An 18,768-nucleotide genomic window follows, 5' to 3' on the forward strand; every position below is an offset into this window, starting at 1 on the left:
AATCAAAGTAGTTTTCATCACATCATTCTCTGGCTTATTACAATGTTATTACCATGTAGTATATAACATCAGTAATGGCTGCACTGATACATAGCTAAATGTATGTAGGGAATGATGTAAGCACACTTAGCACAACAAAGAGTCAGTTGTATGGAACTAATATTAATGAACGCAGACTTGCATTATTAAGAGATACTTTCTATACCTCAGTAGTGCCAACAGAACAGTTAGAGGCATTATTCCAATTAAAGGCGATTTAAAAAAAAAAAAAAACATGTGTGAAAACAGAAGTAGCAAGCAAATTATATTTATACATTAATTCAAACAAACTATGGAAATAGTATAATCTCCAGGTATTGAAGGATAGTTGTGTTTTTAACAGATGTAATTAAGTTACAACATTAGACTATTTAATTGTCAATATCTGGATTCACATAAAAGTGTGAGTTGCTCAGAGAGTAGAAAGTTATTTCAATTCTGTGTCTAGGGTATGTTCAGTAGAATCCTGATTTTACGAAGATGTAAGGGGATACCCCAAACCTTTGTCAATATATTGTTTTTCTATAGCTTGGAAAAGTAACTTTGTTGTATTTGTGAGAGAAGATATAAAGAACTTAATGACAGGGTGTAGGGCAAGCTATTGGCTTTTATTAACATAATTGAACTAGTTATTTCCTAATTTACTCTTTATATACAATCTGAATATCTGGAATATTGCCTCTAAACTAATAATATTTATATATAATGTAGCCTATTTCAAATTTTTGTATGAGTATTAATTAAAAAAATTGCAAGCAAGCAGCATCAATATCAACTTTTTGCCCACAACATTTCTGAAACTGAAGAAAATACCGTTTCTGTACACTACAGTATTACATTAAGCTTTTGCTTTCATCATTCCATCATGGATAGCATTTATATAGCAAAATGCTGAAGCAATGACAGGGTAAACCAAAATTATGAACCGGATTATAAAACAAATTAAGTCTTCAAAAGTACTGATTTATTATTTTAAAAAAGCAAAAAGTAAAACAAAAAAGAAACACGCTATTGAGTTGTCATAGTATATTACCTATTCGTACCATATAGTAGAAAATAATTATAACATAAAATAGTTTCCTGTCACCTGAACTGTGAGTTGCTCATTTAGCTACATTAATAGATAATGTTGAATTCAAAACAGATGATGCTTGAGAGCCTGAATTAACACAGGATAAGACAAATAATCATAATTACAAAAATAAATCTGCGTATATGATATTTGAGTTTAATTTATGATAACTTAATCCTAGAGGTTACTACTTAAATCTGAAATGTTTCTTGATTTACATTATATTCAAAGTACTTTATTTCTACGTAATAAGCATTGGTATAAACTGTTTTTGCATCACAGAGGGTTTTATGGCTTGCTTTCCTTTCTGAGGGGGAGAGGGCGGGATAATAGTGTCTGATTACTGTATTTGTTACAAAAGAAGTAAAAGCAATAAAATATGATGTATCTAATTAATAATGAAATCCCTTACGTTATGACTGCATTTCTCAGCGATACAACCACTGCAGTAGTTACGAACTGACCAGTCAACCACACACCTCATTTGGAACCTGACGTACACAATGAGGCAGCAGCAAAGACGGGAAAAAAAAGGAAAAACCCCACCAAAGACAGTACAGTACTGTGTTCAACGTAAACTACTAAAAAATAAAGGGAAAGTTTAAAAAAAGATTTGAAAAGGTAAGGAAACTGATTCTGATTGTTTCATTTAAATTAAGACGGTTAAAGCAGCATTTTTCTTCCGTAAAGTTTCAAAGTTGTATTAAGTCAATGTTCAGTTGTAAACTTTTGAAACAACCACTAGAATGTTTATTCAGAGGTAAGAACATTTCAGAGTTATGAATAACCTCCATTTCTGAAACAACGAGGTGTACTTGTGGCACCTTAGAGACTAGCACATGTATATGGGCTAAAACCCACTTCATTAGATACATGGAGTGGAAAATACAGTACGAAGATATATATACACAGTACATGAAAAGATGGGAGTTGCCTTACCAAGTCGGGGGGTCAGTTCTAACGAGACAATTCAATTAAAGTGGGCTATTATCAAAAGAAGGAAAATCACTTTTGTAGTGGTAATCTGGGTGGCCCATTTCAAACAGTTGACAAGAAGGTGTGAGTAACAGTAGGGGGAAATTAGCATGGGGAAATTAGTTTTTAGTTTTTGTAGGTACCCATCCACTCCCAGTCTTTATTCAGGCCTAATTTGATGGTGTCCAGTTTGCAAATTAATTCCAGTTCTGCAGTTTCTCGTAGGAGTCTGTTTTTGAAGTTTCTGTTGTTGAAGAATTGCCACTTTTAAGCCTGTTATTGAGTGTCCAGGGAGGTTGAAGTGTTCTCCAACTGGTTTTTGAATGTTATAATTCTTGATGTCTCATTTGTGTCCATTTATTCTTCGGTATAGAGACTGTCTGGTTTGGCCAATGTACATGGCAGAGGGGCATTGCTGGCACATGATGGCATATATCACATTGGTAGATGTGCAGGTGAATGAGCCCCTTATGGCGTGGCTGACGTGGTTAGATCCTATGATGGTGTCCCTTGAATAGATATGTGGACAGGGTTGGCAACGGGAGTTGCTGCAGGGATAGGTTTCTGGGTTAGTGTTTTTGTTGTGTGGTGTGGTGTGTAGTTACTGGTGAGTATTTGCTTCAGGTTGGGGGGCTGTCTGTAAGCGAGGACAGGCCTGTCCCCCAAGGTCTGAGAGTGAGGGATCGTCCTTCAGGATAGGTTGTAAATCCTTGATGATGCGCTGGAGAGGTTTTAGTTGGGGGCTGAGCGTGACGGCTAGTGGCGTTCTGTCACTTTCCGTTGGGCCTGTCCTGTAGTAGGTGACTTCTGGGTGCCCTTCTAGCTCTGTCAATCTGTTTCTTCACTTCAGCAGGTGGGTACTGTAGTTTTAAGAACACTTGATAGAGATCCTGTAGGTGTTTGTCTCTGTCTGAAGGATTGGAGCAAATGCGGTTGTATCTTAGAGCTTGGTTGTAGACAATGGATCGTGTGATGTGGTCTGGATGAAAGCTGGAGGCATGTAGGTAAGTATAACGGTCAGTAGGTTTCCAGTATAGGGTGGTGTTTATGTGACCATCGCTTATTAGCACTGTAGTGTCCAGGAAGTGGATGTCTTGTGTGGACTGGTCCAGGCTGAAGTTGATGGTGGGGTGGAAATTGTTGAAATCCTGGTGGAATTCTTCAAGGGCCTCCTTCCCATGGGTCCAGATGATGAGGATGTCATCAATGTAGCGCAAGTAGAGTAGAGGCATTAGGGGACAAGAGCTGAGAAAGTGTTGTTCTAAGTCAGCCATAAATATGTTGGCATACTCTGGGGCCATGCAAGACACCATCAAATTAGGCCTGATAAAGACTGGGAGTGGATGGGTCACTTCAAAAACTAAAAACTAATTTCCCAGGCTAATGTTACTCACACCTTCTTGTCAACTGTTTGAAATGGGCCATCCTGATTACCACTACAAAAGTGATTTTTCCTCCTGTTGATAATAGCCTACTTTAATTGAATTGTCTCATTAGAACTGACCCCCCACTTGGTAATGCAACCCCCATCTTTTCATGTACTGTGTATATATATCTTCCTACTGTATTTTCCACTCCATGCATCTGATGAAGTGGGTTTTAGCTCACGAAAGCTTATGCCCAAATAAGTTTGTTAGTCTCTAAGGTGCCACAAGTACTCCTCGTTGTTTTTGCTGATACAGACTAACACGGCTATCACTCTGAAACCTGTCTCCATTTCTGAAGTGTTCATAACTCTGAGGTTCTACTGTAATCGCTAACAACATAAAGTAAAAAAAAAAGAGTACAGCTTTCCTATAGTGTGTGGGGAAACAGAGCCAGCTTTTGGTACTGATTGATAATTGAACTAAATTGCTTTGCCATCTACAGATTTTGCACAGGGCCAACTGGTTCTGCAGAACATGGCTGAAACCAGGAGGTCTAGGAAGTATATTGCCGCCCATATAGAAGTTTATAGATACATGGGGACATACCACTAGAAGTTACCAGGATGTTATCCTGCTCAATAGCAATGTGCTCTCTCTAGTTCATAAAAGGGAGGAAGGGAAGAAAATTTTCTTGTCCTTTTACTTCCCATGCTCCTACTCAAAATTACACCATACAAAGCCTTCATGTATTGAAATATACCCCCACTTTTCTTGATGCTTTAACCTTTAACTTTGCCTGCTGTTCCTAGCATGGAGAAATAGCTTATATGATGAAAAACCGTACATCCATATGTCTCTTAGTTTCCACAAGTTCTTGCTAATATTCCCATTCCATAAAGACAAGTATTCTGAACATTTCACACATTGGCTATGTCCTCTATTTTAGCACAGTTAATTCTTAACATTTGCCTAGACATTAGAAGGGTCAGGAAAATCTGTGTATAATTTTCTTGTTGTCTGGAAGGAATTCTAATTTTTACAGGAGACAGTGGTTAACCCATACAGAATCTAACTGATTATTCATTAAAGGTTTAAACTGATTTCTAATTAAATAATCAGATTAATATCCTTACATCAAAAGCTTTAAAGAATCCTTCATTTTTATAAATTTGTTCACACAACTGCTGCCATTAGTGTCAGCATTTAGAAATAGTTATCGTTCTGTGGTTTCCAAGAGACTGGAAATTCTACCCTTACCTTAGAATAGGGAGCAACAGGGTGCAACAGTTTAAATCAAGGCAGTCTAAATCACTTGATTTTATTTTTAATCATTGATTTAAATCAGGTTGAGCCTTTGCAAAATTAATTTGAAAATCTGTGGCATTACAAATTTAGATTAAAATTTACATTGATATAAAAAGTGCAGTATTTTTTTAAGTGCAACTGCTCTTAGAATCTCTTCTTTGAATTTACACAACTGCCATTTGCAAACCCAAAATACTGAAAATTAAGACCCTGATCCTACAAACAACAAACAGATATATCATTTTCCTCATATGAATAGTCCCATTAATAACATGAGTAGATATGCGGAACTCAAAGTTACCGGTAATTATATGCATCGGGTTTGAAAGCCAGGTGTAAAATTGTATTTTTGATAAAAAAAAAAAAAAGCTTTGTGGCATAAAATCTGTGTCACTTCAAAACAAAACTGCTTCACAGTTAACAATGAAAATTTATTTAGACTTTCAATAAAACAAAGTGACTGTGAATTCTGTAATATATATACAGTCCAATATTTGCAAATATAGGAGCTTAAAGTTAGGATTTTAAAATGTATATTTCAAAAGCACCTAAGCCTCTATTCCTGCAAACTCTTATGCACGTGCTTAATTTTACTACTATGGGCAGTCCTATTGATATTATTTGATGCTACTGACAGTAGTAAAATTAATATGTGTAAGTATTTGCAGGATTGGGGCCTAAGGCCCAGATCTCTCTGTCTCTACAGCTGATGCTGTTCCACTGTATATAACTAGTTAGTTAAATATGCATTAGGCCACAGAGAGTCAGACTAACTCTATAGTCTAGTGGTTAGGGAACTCACCTAAGAGGTGAGAACCCCAAGTTCAAATACCTTTACCACATCAGGCATGGGGGGGAGGGGGGGAAATGTGTCAAACACCAGTCTCCCACTAACTATAAAGCCTACAAGGGAGGGTATGTCCCTTTCCTTACCTCCTCTTCCTCCTAGGTCCCCCCGGGCCATTTTGCGCAGAGTTAGATGTGCACTATCACCTTTCTTCCAAGAACAGCTTAGGATGCCAACTTCAGCAGAGCATTCATGTGAATCCCTAATGGAGACTGGCACCTCCCTTCAGCCCTGACTTACCTAACTCTTTGACAGTGGCAAGGCTTAGGCCTCAACCCTCTCCTCAGCATCTGCAATTGGCTCGTTTAGACAGCTCCCTGCTGAGCTTGCTGGCTTTTGTGGATCCCATTCTTAAGCACCCATTCCTCCCCATGCATTGTACCAGGAGCCTAAGTGCATAACTTGGAGCTGTGGATTCCACCGGGTGGCTAGGTGCCTGAAAGTTAGGCGCTCCAATGCTGAGTGAAGCAGCACCTAAGTCCCTATTGGATTTACTCCTAAGTGATTTAGGAGCACAGCCCCATGGAGGAGTGTAACTTAACTGAAGGATTTCAGCTGTCTTGACTTCTTTTATATATCAAAAGAGTGTGGGTGTAAACATGGGATATCTGCCTATCGATTTTGTGCTTGAGTTTGTGTTGTTCTCACAGTAAGGATGTCAATAAGGCTGGGACATGTTTTCTTCAGCACATATGTGCATTTTAAGTGTGAAAATTCTTCAGAGAAAAAATAAATCTCTGTAAAATCTGAAATTCTAATAATTCAGAAACAATTAAAGATAATTACAAAATATCCAATTTGGCAATTAAGACTATATAAAAAGAAGTAAAGACATAAAAATGGTGTAAATAAAAAATCTGAATTAAATAGATTTAAATACTAAAAAAAAAAAAATCACAAAATATTTTAAATTATGATTTTATGCACCCTGGGAAACAACTGAAGTGTGGTAGTTAGTAAATGGAGAACTGTCAGTGATGATCACTTTAGATGCAACAGCAAATGAGAAAATGTGTGAAATACTGAAGATCTATGGATCTATGTGATTTAGGTTTTAGAACATGAATAGTTCACATTTAAATATTCAGAAAAGCAAATTCCTCACACAATTTCCAAATTCCAAGCTGAAGAACATGTGTAACAGCTAGCAATTGCTATACAAAAGGTAACAGGAAAAAGATGCTATTTTATGCGTAGTAGTAAAAAAATACTGCTTGGAAAAAACGAACAAATTAGTCACCATAACGCTCTCAAAAGGAGTCACAGTGAAGTGCGAGGAAGCAGCTCAATTATTCATGCAGGACTCTCACTCTTCAGGCAAATATGGACTGGGAATGCTGCCAAGGAAACATGCTTAGTCCAAGTGAGTGCCTTGGTTCTCTCATTTGATGCTGCTGTAGTCACTTAAACTGCTTTTCTAATTGGCTCCAAATGAGCTGGATCTAGTCCTCCTTAATCAGGAGGATGGTGACTGGAGTAGTGGGGGAAAGGAGATTACTTAAAATGGGAAAAAGATATATGCTCAGGGTTCCATAAGCGATGCTAAGGACTTCTCAAGAGAAAAAAGTATCTGGTTATACTCTATTACAAAGTGGAGACAGAATTGGAACACTTAGAATGCCTCTCTTATTCTCTCCTCTTTCGCTCTTTCACCCTTGGAATATTTTCTTACTTATTCATCTCTCTCTCATTTCAGAGGAAAATGCTGCTCCTACTTAAAAAACTGAGCTGCTATCACAGGCTCTAATTGTTGAAACCAAATGGAAAGACATGACAGAAGTGTATCCATTTATTTATTTAGATCCAGAATCTGCCACCCTAACTCAAACGGAGCAGTACTTTACTCCCCATCATTAGCCTAATAGCTAAATAAGGTACTAATCAACATAAGTAAAGGTGGCAGAAAAAACAGTTACTAACGTCTTGTAACTGTTGTTCTTTGAGATTTGTTGTTCATGTCCATTCCAATAAGGTGTGTGCGCGCACACGCGCACGGTGGCCGGAAGATTTTTCCCCTAGCAGCATCCGTCAGGTCAGCCTGGGCGCCCCCTGGAGTTGCGCCTTCATGGCGCTCAATATAGAGCCCCACCAACCTGCCACCCCCTCAGTTCCTTCTTGCCGGCTACTCCGACAGAGGGGTAGGAGGGAGGGTATTGGAATGGACATGAACAACACATCTTGAAGAACAACAGTTATGAGAAGTGAGTACTCGTTTTTTCTTCTTCGAGTACTTGTTCATGTCCATTCCAATCAGGTGACTCCCAAGCCAAGTTCAGGAGGTGGGGTCGGAGCTGTCCACTGATTGAAGTACTGCTCGTCCGAAGGCTGCATTGTCTCTGGCCTGCTGGATAATTGCATAGTGCACGGCGAAAGTGCGTATGGAGGACCATGTCGCCGCTCTGCAGATTTCCTGGGTGGTCACCTGAGCCAGGAACACTGTAGATGAAACCTGCGCCCTGGTAGAATGCGTAGTGATCGGAGGTGTGGGAACGCCTGCCAGGTAGTAGCACTCACGGATACAGGACACGATCCATGACGAGATGGGCTGGGATGAAACCAGCTGATCTTTCATCCTGTCCGCCACTGCCACAAACAACTGGACCGACTTTCTGAACAGTTTCATTCTCTCGATGTAAAAGACCAGCACCCTGCAGTCATCCGGAGAGTGGAGTCTCTGCTCCCTGCCGCTGGAATGAGGTTTAAGGTAGAAAACGGGGAGGAAAACGTCCTGGTTGATGTGAAACTGTGAGACAATCTTTGGGAGGAAAGCAGGGTGAGGCTTGAGCTGACCCTGGTACTTATAGAACATGGTGTATGGAGGGTCTGATGTCAAGGCCCTGAGCTTAGACACCCTCCTGGCTGAGGTTATTGCTACCAGGAACGCAACCTTGTAAGAGAGGTAGAGCAGGGAGCATGTTGCTAAAGATTCAAAGGGAGGCCCCATGAATCTAGAAAGGACCAAGCTGAGGTCCCAGGCAGGGACTGGCTGACAGATGTGAGGGTATAACCTGTCGAGCCCCTTTAGGAATCGGCTGACCATAGGATTAGCAAATACCGAGTGGCCCTGCACGCCCGGGTGGAAAGCCGAGATGGCAGCTAAGTGCACTCGTATAGAAGATGACAAGAGACCCTCCTGCTTCAGATGGAGGAGGTAGTCCAGAATGTGTGGCACTGAAGCTAGTGCCGGGGGTGAATGGAGCTGAGCCAACCAGATTGAAAATCTCTTCCACTTGGCAAGGTACGTGGCTCTCGTAGAGGGTTTCCTACTGCCAAGGAGGACCTGTCTAACATGGTCTGAGCAGGAAAGCTACAATGGATTTAACCATGTAGCTTCCATTCAGTGAGGTGGAGCAACTGTACGTTTGGGTGCTGGAGACATCTGTGATACTGTGTAAGAAGGTCCAGGCAGAGCGGCAAGGTAATCGGGGCTCCCACAGACATGTCTAGGAGGGATGTGTACCAGTGCTGACGGGACCAGGCTGTTGCTATCAGTATGACCTGAGCTTGATCCCTACGGAACTTCAGCAACACCTTGTGAACAAGCGGTATCAGTGGAAAGGTGTATAGGCGAGAACCTCCCCAATGGAGGAGGAACGCATATATGCTGGAACCCGGGCTATGATTTTGGAAGGAGCAAAATTGCTGGCACTTCCTGTTGCATCGTGTTGTGAAGAGGTCTATGGGAGGAAACCTCCATCTCTGGAACACTGAAATTGCGACATCCGGGTAAAGGAACCACCCGTAGCTGTGGAATGACCTGCTGAGGTGGTCCGCCAACCTGTTCTGAATCCCAGGGAGGTACGATGCCTGCAGGTGAATTGAAAGTCCCACAGCATGAGGGCTTCTTGGCACAGGGGAGAGGAGCATGCACCCCTCTGTTTGTTGATATAGAACATTGCTGTCATATTGTCCATCATGACTGATATGCATTGTCCAGTTAGGTAAGGACAGAATGTCTGACATGCCAGGCACACCGCTCTCAGCTCTCTGACATTGATGTGGAGACGTAGATCTGCCTGCGACCAGAGCCCTTGAGTCCTGCTGTCTCCCAATGAGCTCCCTAGCCCAAGTCTGATGAGTCTGTCATCAACAACAGAGACGGCAGTGGGGCAGCAAAGGGGACCCCTTAGCACACCTCCTGAGCGTCGATCCACCACCAGAGGGAGTCGAGGACCGGGCAAGGCAAGGTCACGAGCCTGTCCAAACTGTCCTGGGCTGCGCAATACACTGACGTGAGCCACGACTGGAGTGGTCAAATCCTGAGTTTGGCATGTTGCACCATGTAGGTACGGGCAGCCATGTGACCAAGAAGTTTCAGGCAGTTTCTTGCTGTAATGGTGGGGAACTGCATGATGCCTTGGATTATGTTGTCGAGGGCCTGAAACCTCGGCTGTGGCAGGTATGCCCTGGCTTGGGTCGAGTCCAGTACTGCCCCTATGAACTCTATCCTCTGGATGGGAGACAGAGTCAATTTTGCTTCATGTAGGAGACCCAGGCTCTCGAAGGTGGCTCTGATAAGTGTGACCTGAGTTTCCACTTGGGTCCTGTAGTGGCCTTTGATCAGCCAGTCGTCCAAGTAAGGGAACACCTGTACCTGGTGCCCCCACAAGAACGCGGCAAAAACTGCCATGCACTTGGGGAATAATCGAGGTGCTGCTGACAGGCCGAACGGGTGGACAGTAAATTGGTAGTGGGTTCCATTGACCACAAACCTGAGGTACTTCCTGTGGGGCTGATTGATTGCGATGTGAAAGTACGCATCTTTCAAGTTGAGGGTGGCATACCAATCTGCTGGATCTGGTGAGAGGATGATGGAGGACAAGGAGAACATGCAGAACTTGAGTTTCTTTATGAACTTGTTGAGTTCTCGGAGGTCCAGGATAGGCCTGAGGCCGCCTTTGGCTTTCATTATTAGGAATATCAGGAAATAGAAGTCTTCGCCCCTGTGCTCCAGAGGAACCTCCTCCACTATCCCTAGAAATACAAGCAGCTGCACCTCCTGCATGAGTAGAGCTCATAAGAAGGGTCTCTGAAGAGGGACAGGGAAGGGGGGTGGAAGGACAGGCGGGCACAGAATTGGATGGAGTATCCCCTCTCTACTGTGTAGAGCACCCAGTGGTTCAAAGTAATACGGGACCATGCACAGTAGAAAGGGGACAGTCGGGAGGAAAAGGTAAGGTGGGGTATATCCAGTCTGTGATCTGGTGCACTGTCCTCGACCACACCTTCAAAAAGGCCGGTTTAGGGCCATAGGGCAGCTTGGGCTGGCCAGAGCCCTGGCCTGAGGTTGGATGTTCCCTCCTCCTGCCACTCCTGTTCCTCCTCTGAGAACCATCCTGTTGGTTCCACTGATGGAAACTTGGAGGAAATGTCTCCGCTCTGTGGCGGGAGTGTGCAGGCCCAACAACTTGATGGTGGCTCGTGAGTCTTTCAGGCTGTGGAGCCTCTTGTCTCTCTTTTCAGAAAACAGAGTCTCACCCTCAAATGGGAGGTCTACTGGACCTCGTAAGAGCCCCGAGAGTTGGAGCCAGGATCCCCTCCTCATGGCTACCCCAGTCGCTATGACCCTAGTCGTGGCATCTGCAGCGTCCAATGCGGCCTGGAGGGAAGCCTGGGAGACTAGCTTCCCCTCCTCAACCAAGGCCAAAACACTCGGTTTGGGAGTCCGAAGGGAGGAGCTCCGTAAATTTGGCCATCGCTGCACTTGTGTTATACGGGTACCTGCTGATGATGGCCTGTTGGTTCGAGATATGGAGCTGCAGACCCCCTGTGAAATAGACCTTTCTCCCAACCAGGTCTAGACGCTTAGCCTCCCTGTTTTTTGGGGAGGGCCCTTGTAAGCCCTGTCTCTCACGCTGGTTAGCAGCAACCACAACAAGAGAATCAGGGGGTGGGTGAGAGTATAAATGCTCGAACCCTTTGGAGGGCACGAAATAACGCCTCTAATTGCGCTTGGCAGTGGGTGGCAAGGAAGCTGGGGTCTGCCACAGGGTCTCGGTGGTGTCCACAATAGTTTCAATGAGCGGAAGGGCAATACAGGAAAGTCCTGAGGGTGTGAGGATGTCCACCATGGGATCAGCCTCCTCAACTACCTCCTCAGCCTTAATGCTCAGAACCTGAGCAGCCCTATGCAGCAACCTCTGCAGCACCCTGTTGTCCTCAAGCTCTAGGACTATGGCTTTATCTGCCAATGCTTCATCAGGTGACAAAGAGGAAGCGTTTATAAGGAGCGGATGCTCCCTGCCATCCGCCCCCTGAGGGTCCCTAGACTCTCAGGGCAGAGTTGATGCTCATGGTGCGCCAGACAGTGCCAGAGCTGCAGATGCCGGACCAAGTGTTGGCGTGGCCATCGGTACAATGGGAGGAACAGCTGATGGAGCCAGTGCCCATCCGCTCGTAGGCTCTGATGAAGAAGGAGGGCCTGTCGCCGCTATCAGTGCTAATCGGTGCCTGCATCATAGTTGACGTCGACAATGGTGCTGGCGTGGAAGACGGTGCGAGGACATTGCCGGTGTCGGTTCCATATACAGTGCCGGAGTCGATGACGGTGCCGGTGTCAGAGGCATTGGTGTGTGGGCACGTGCTGAGGCCAGATCATAACCGATAGCAAGATAAAGGTGGCTGAGGCCACAGAAGTCGTCACCTCAGGAGCGGTGACTTTGGGGTTCCTCCCTGTCCTTGGGAAAGAGCCCAGGGGGTTCAGAAGGGCCATGGAGGTGGGTTCTGCCACTGAAAAGGCCATGCCTGGGGCTCCCTCCTGTCTCTCCTGGACCTCGATCTGCAGCTCCTGCTTGTCCTGGAGTGATAGGATTCGGACTCTGACCCCGAGGTCTCTGAGACTGAAGACCACAGAGAAGCCGAGCCTCGGTGCCTTGAGCATCGAGAGCTCAGGGAGTGGGTAGGCTCTCTGTCTGAGTGGGCTGGTGCCGAGGAACATGGAGAGGGGGAGCGCCTCGACGTCATAGCCAGCTGTGTAGGGACCGGTGACCGAGGGGGTCCCAGACTCAACTGCCTCACCTGGGCAGGAGTTGAGACAGCCCCAGTAGGGGATCCAGAGCTGTGGCCCACCTGGGGTCTCACTTCTCTGGATTTAGCTGGAGGAGAGCAGCTGTCCGGCTTCTTTTTCTTCTGATGCACTGGCAAGTGGGATTGGTACCTGTTATCAGCTGGGCCTCTTGAGGTGCCGTGTCAGTGCCAAGCATCTTGGGATGAGTCCTTTCTTGGCACCAGGCTTGACGACAGTGCTGGGGCACTCTGCATCGAGTCGGAGTGGGAGCTTGGGTCAGAGTGGGAGTGCAGGGCTGCCTCCATGAGGATCACCTTAAGCCGCTGATCCCTTTCTTTAAGAGTTCTAGGGCAGAACTAGCAGCAGATCTTACAGCAATCTCCCCTAGGCACCGTAAACAGGAAGAGTGAGGATTGCTCTTTGGCATGTGCTTTGCAGAGGCCACACAGTTTTTAAACCCTGGGGAACACGGCATACCACGGCTCCGGAGAGGCGGGATGGGAGGAAAGCCCCAACAGCTCTATACTAAGAACTCTAATGCTAAGACGACACTAAGGTTAACTATAGAATGCGCTTGCTAAGCAAGGGCTAAGGGAAGTTCCAGCCAACCATCACTTGCGGTAAGAAGGAACTGAAGGGGTGGCGGGTTGGTGGGGCTCTATATTGGGCACCATGAAGGCGCAACTCCATGGGGTGCCCAGGCCAACCCGACGGATGCTGCTAAGGGAAGAATCTTCTGGCCACCATGCACGTGCACACACACCTGATTGGAATGGACATGAACAAGCACTAGAAGAAGAATCGGGCCCTCAGACAGAAACATTCAATTGATAAATTTCTTGCACATCTTGATTAAAGCCAGAGCACTGTCTCAATAAGACAGGTTGTAAGACATTTTCCATGCTAACAGAATCAGGTATAAGACTTCCATAGACATAGACGACTCATTTACGAGTATTCACAAAAAACCTCTCTCAAAAGCTATGCAAACTACAGACAGAAATGTGTTAAGAGTTATATCTATTTACCAGTGTAACTTCAACAAACATACTCAGAACATTATCAAAAGAAAGATGGCAGGTAATTTGGAGTTAAAATTAAAAATCCAAATGTTTGTCCAGCCAAAGAATTACAAATCTATCATTTATCATTTCACAATTTGGGCTAGATTTATTGCTGGAAGCAGGAGCAAAGTGGCATAACTCCTTTACTACCCTATGCCAATGGGTGGTCCGGAGCTGGCTAAAACGGCCCACTAAAAAGATTGGACCAAATAAGGAGGCACTCAGGAAATGAGTTACATAGGAAGCTTCGTTTGGTGGTGCTTCCATAAAGCCCCAAAACAGAATTTAAAGGGAATCTTTTTGAATTACCTTCCTGCACCTGCAGGTGTGAATCAAGACCATTATCTACAGGTATAGGATTAGGCTCCTGCTTTATATATTTTTCTTTATAGATTCTCTCTATACTCAACACAGGCCAAATGGATAAGTGCAGAGTGTTCCACAAGATTACACAACCAAAGACTATGAGCACAATTCTCAATTGCACTTCAACTTCCACTAAGTGGCAGAAAGTGAAATTCCCCCACCATTATGGAGACGATAAATGAGGGTGAGGGAGCACACAGCTGGGCACAATTAAGGTTTGTGTTGTATCCTTAACTATTTTTATATTTTCAGAGTTTTAGGGGTTTTGACCTACAATCTTATTTACTGACTCTTACACATTTGCTTGTAACCTTAACTCTGAATTTCCTTATTTTCAAAATTATTATTTATTACTTGTGTTACTGTAGTGCCTAGGAATCCTAATCATGGACCAGGATACCATTGTGCTAGGTGCTGTACAAATACATTATTCCAATGTCCACACTGTAATATATTACTTTAAATTAACATAGATCTATTTAAACATTAACTCTCATTTAAAATCTTGTGTTTGTGATGAAGTTTTGTCTCTCTGAATAAACCTACTGAGTTATGTTCACAGACACATTTAGTGATGACAAACAAAATGAATATGGATGTTTTCCTAGGGACTTAAGTTCTGATCTTGCAAACACTTTTACTAGGGCTGCTGATTAATCACAGTTAACTCACGTGATTAACTGAAAAAAATTAATCGTGATTAATTGCACTTTTAATCACACTGTTAAACAATAGAATACCAATTGAAATTTATTAAATATTTTTGGATTTTTTCTACATTTTCAAATACAACACAAAAAATACCAAGTGTACAGTGCTCACTTTATATTATTTTTATTACAAATATTTGCAATGTAAAAAACGATAACCAAAGAAATAGTATTTTCAATTCACCTCATACAAGTACCGTAGTGCAATCTATATCATGAAAGTGCAACTTACAAATCTAAGTATTTTTTTGCTACATAACTGCACTCAAAAACAAAACAATGTACAACTTTAGAGCCTACAAGTCCTACTTCTTGTTCAGCCAATCGCTAAGACAAACAAGTTTATTTAAATTTCCATGGCATAATGCTGCCGGCTTCTTATTTACAATGTCACCTGAAAGCAAGAACAGGTGTTATGGCACTTTTGTAGTGGGCATTGCTAGGTATTTATGTGCCAGATATGCTAAACATTCGTATGCCCCTTCATGTTTCAGTCACCATTCCAGAGGACATGCTTCCATGCTGATGACGCTCGTTAAAAAAAATGCATTAATTAAATTTGAGACTGAACTCCTTGGGGGAGAATTGTATGTCTCCTGCTGTTTTACCTGCACTCTGCCATATATTTCATGTTATAGCAACTTTGGATGATGACCCAGCACATGTTGTTCATTTTAAGAAGGTACCAATGTGAGATTTCTAAAGATTTAGAAAATATTTCTGAAGATTTAGCTACAGTACTCGACCCAAGGTTTAGGAATCTGAACTGCCTTCCAAAATCTGAGAGGGACGAGGTGTGGAGCATGCTGTCAGAAGTCCTAAAAGAGCAACACTCCGATGCAGAAACTACTGAATCCGAACCAACAAAAAAGAAAATCAACTTTCTGCTGGTGGCATCTGACTCAGATGATGAAAATGAATATGCATCAGTCCACACTGCTTTGGATTGTTATTGAGCAGAACCTGTCATCGGCATGGACGCATGTCCTCTGGAAGGGTGGTTGAAGCATGAAGGGACATATGAATCTTTAGCGCATCTGGCATGTAAATATCTTGCGACGCCGGCTACAATAGTGCCATGCAAACAACTGTTGTCACGTTCTGGTGACATTGTAAACAAGAAGCGGGCAGCATTTTCTCCTGCAAATGTAAACAAACTTGTTTGTCTGAGTGACTGGCTGAACAAGAAGTAGGACTGAGTTGACTCGTAGGCTCTAAAGATTTACATTGTTTTATTTTTGAGTGCAGTTTTTTGTACATAATTCTATATTTGTCAGTTTAACTTTCATGATAAAGAGATTGCACTAAATTGTTTGTATTAAGTGAATTGAAAAATATTATTTCTTTTGTTTTTTACAGTGCAAATATTTGTAATAAAAATAATAAAATAAAGTGAGCACTGTATATATTCTGAGTGGTAGCTGAAATAAAAATATTTGAAAATGTAGAAAACATCCAAAAATAATTAAATAAATGGCATTATGTTATTCTTTAACAGCGTGATTAATCACATGATTAACTTTTTTAATTGCTTGAGAGCCCTAACTTTTATACTTGGCCAACTTGGTGCACTGCACATTACCACAGAGGTCAATGGGACTACCACGAGCATAAAGTTAAACAGGTAAGTGAACATTGCAAGACTGGGGCTTTATTCCTAAGTTTTTAAAGTTTTATTTTTTCCTAGAGGAGAAAACTATATTTTAAATCTTAAAAGTTAAACACAACTAAAAAAATTTCAACATATCCTACCAAAATATAAACACTTTTTAGCAATCAAATAATCAAGGTAATTAAAAATATTTACTTAAATATGCATTACAGGAATGAATGTGATCAGAATATTTGTAATTACAAGAGATCTAAAAGTCTGTTTTAATACAACAATAAAGTTATAAACAAGTTTCAAATAAAATACTTTTATATTTTTTTAAAAATGATAATCTCTTAAAATGTAGTGTTCTTGTCACTTTATAATCCAAATTTTAAAAAAATACCTACAGAGCATGCACTTTTTATATCAGTGAAGTATGATACATAAAGTACCAACATGATGTAACGAGAGAGAGAGAGAATTATAATAAATGTTGGGGTTGCCCCCAACCATGCTATGATTCGAGTCACATGACTCAGCTTACAGAGCAGCTGTGCATGTTTCTACTGTATTGCAATGGATGGGGAAGGAATATATTACAGCTGAGTAGCATGCAGTCAATATTTATTTTAAAAGTGATTATATATGTATGATTTGTTGAGGTAACCTGTGTAAGAGTGCTGACCCGTAGCTCTGCCTGGTTAAAAAGCACCAGAGCTGCATTCTTGACTGATCCAGGTTGAATTTACTCCTGTGAGAAGTAAGAATGGTAGGAAATGAAGTTCAAAATACAATACCTCTGATTTTTTTGTGCTGGAAACAGTTCAAATATGGCTTCCAAAATATTAAGAAAATACGTTATCTAACATAAAACTTACACATCGGTTGATTAGTGACTTCTGCAGACGTATATACAAAGACATTTAAAGAAATAATATAAGCAGATTGATGCTGATAAATGTACATTAGACTTGGAATTGACAGTTTTAAAAATTATGACACACCTACATCCACATTATGTCTTCAAATAGTTTTACAACATCATCAAATGTTAACATCTAGATCTTTAAAAAATCAGAAAATAATTTTATTCTTCCATTTCTCTGAATTAGTTATATTCTATCCACTAAAAATGTATTTAGTATACAGTTTCTGAAAATGATCACAGAACAATCAGTCAACGGGCCAAATTCAAATTCTCAGGTATGAATTTTGCCTATTATCATATTCAATATGCAGTTGCATTTATTTTAGCATTTTTGAATTATGTAATTGATAGAAAAACATTTAAATATAAAATTTAATTCTATATTATAACAGATATACAACATTGTTAAAGTGAAAGTCTATACCTAGAGATAAATCTGTGATCTCTAGTATGTTAAGTCTCCTTCGCATCAATCTTCTGGTGCGAATCAAATTAAAAACCAGGCAACCTGCTCCCCCCCCCCCGCACGTTTTCTCTATCATAGAGGAAACTTCAGATGGCATGGAGCTACCAAAACTCTTCCTATGTAACCTGCTCCCAGCCAGCTGAGTATGGAGTGTGACAGGGAAAAAGGAGTGTGGGCTGGGCATCTCTACTAGTGATCCCTGGCTGCAGCCAGCCCAGTTAGGACTGTGTGCCAAAAGACCAGACTCCGGATGTGAGATATCATCTCTGTAAACTCTCTAACAAATAGACAACCAACTTCCCTGTTGATTGTAAACATACTGCATATAGAAGATACAATTCTGCTAATTGATGTGTCTCATTGGCCACTCTGATTATCTGAGCCACTTTTCCCCATTTGACTAAATTAATAGAAAAGCAGATAACAGCACTTAAGAGTAGCTTACATATATGTTTAAACTTGAACATCAGTGTGAGCAGCTCTGGAATTTGTAATAAAAAATATAAAAGGTGGGTAACAATGAACTCTTCAATAGCTTGGGATAACAATTTTCACAGTGCAGTCATCAAATTTAATAAAGTGACATCAGAACAATATAGTTATATCTGGAAAAATCCAAACACTCCTTCAAAGAAAAACCTGACCAATATCTACCAAAATCCAATGTCCATTATTCAGGTTAATAATAAACAATATAGTTTAGTTTATATAGCACCTATTGACCAAAACATTCTAGACACCTTACAAAAATACAGTGTGGTTAACACATTAAAATGTGTTATAAATATTTTAAAAATAAAAAGGTCTTTCATAACTTTTAAAGGGGTAATGACTTGACACTTTTCATGCAGGGGTAATGTATCCTAGAGGGTAGAGATAGAAAGGGCAAAATTACAGGCCCTTCTAATTCTATATAACCATAAATTAAAAATACACATTTTCCTTTAATTTGAGAGGTGAAGATGATACATAGGTTATCAGATGCCCTATAAAATACATAGAACAAGTTCAGTTTTAGTAACTGGATTG

General features: G+C 41.7%; 1 protein-coding gene and 1 long non-coding RNA gene across 6 annotated transcripts in view; one reads left to right on the top strand and one right to left on the bottom strand.

Annotated features, from left to right (window-relative positions):
- Window positions 1-18,768, top strand: part of LOC119567388 — a 165,501-nt gene that overhangs the window by 107,490 nt on the left and 39,243 nt on the right. The window contains exons 6-7 of the long non-coding RNA XR_005227396.2: window positions 1,544-1,732; window positions 14,090-14,256. This is a non-coding gene — a long non-coding RNA (uncharacterized LOC119567388). The remainder of the gene's footprint in view (window positions 1-1,543; window positions 1,733-14,089; window positions 14,257-18,768) is intronic.
- Window positions 1-18,768, bottom strand: part of LOC102936940 (sodium channel protein type 2 subunit alpha) — a 229,300-nt gene that overhangs the window by 86,346 nt on the left and 124,186 nt on the right. The window lies entirely within an intron of this gene.

The sequence above is a fragment of the Chelonia mydas genome, chromosome 11 (genome assembly GCF_015237465.2).
Source record: "Chelonia mydas isolate rCheMyd1 chromosome 11, rCheMyd1.pri.v2, whole genome shotgun sequence".
Classification (NCBI taxonomy): domain Eukaryota; kingdom Metazoa; phylum Chordata; order Testudines; family Cheloniidae; genus Chelonia; species Chelonia mydas.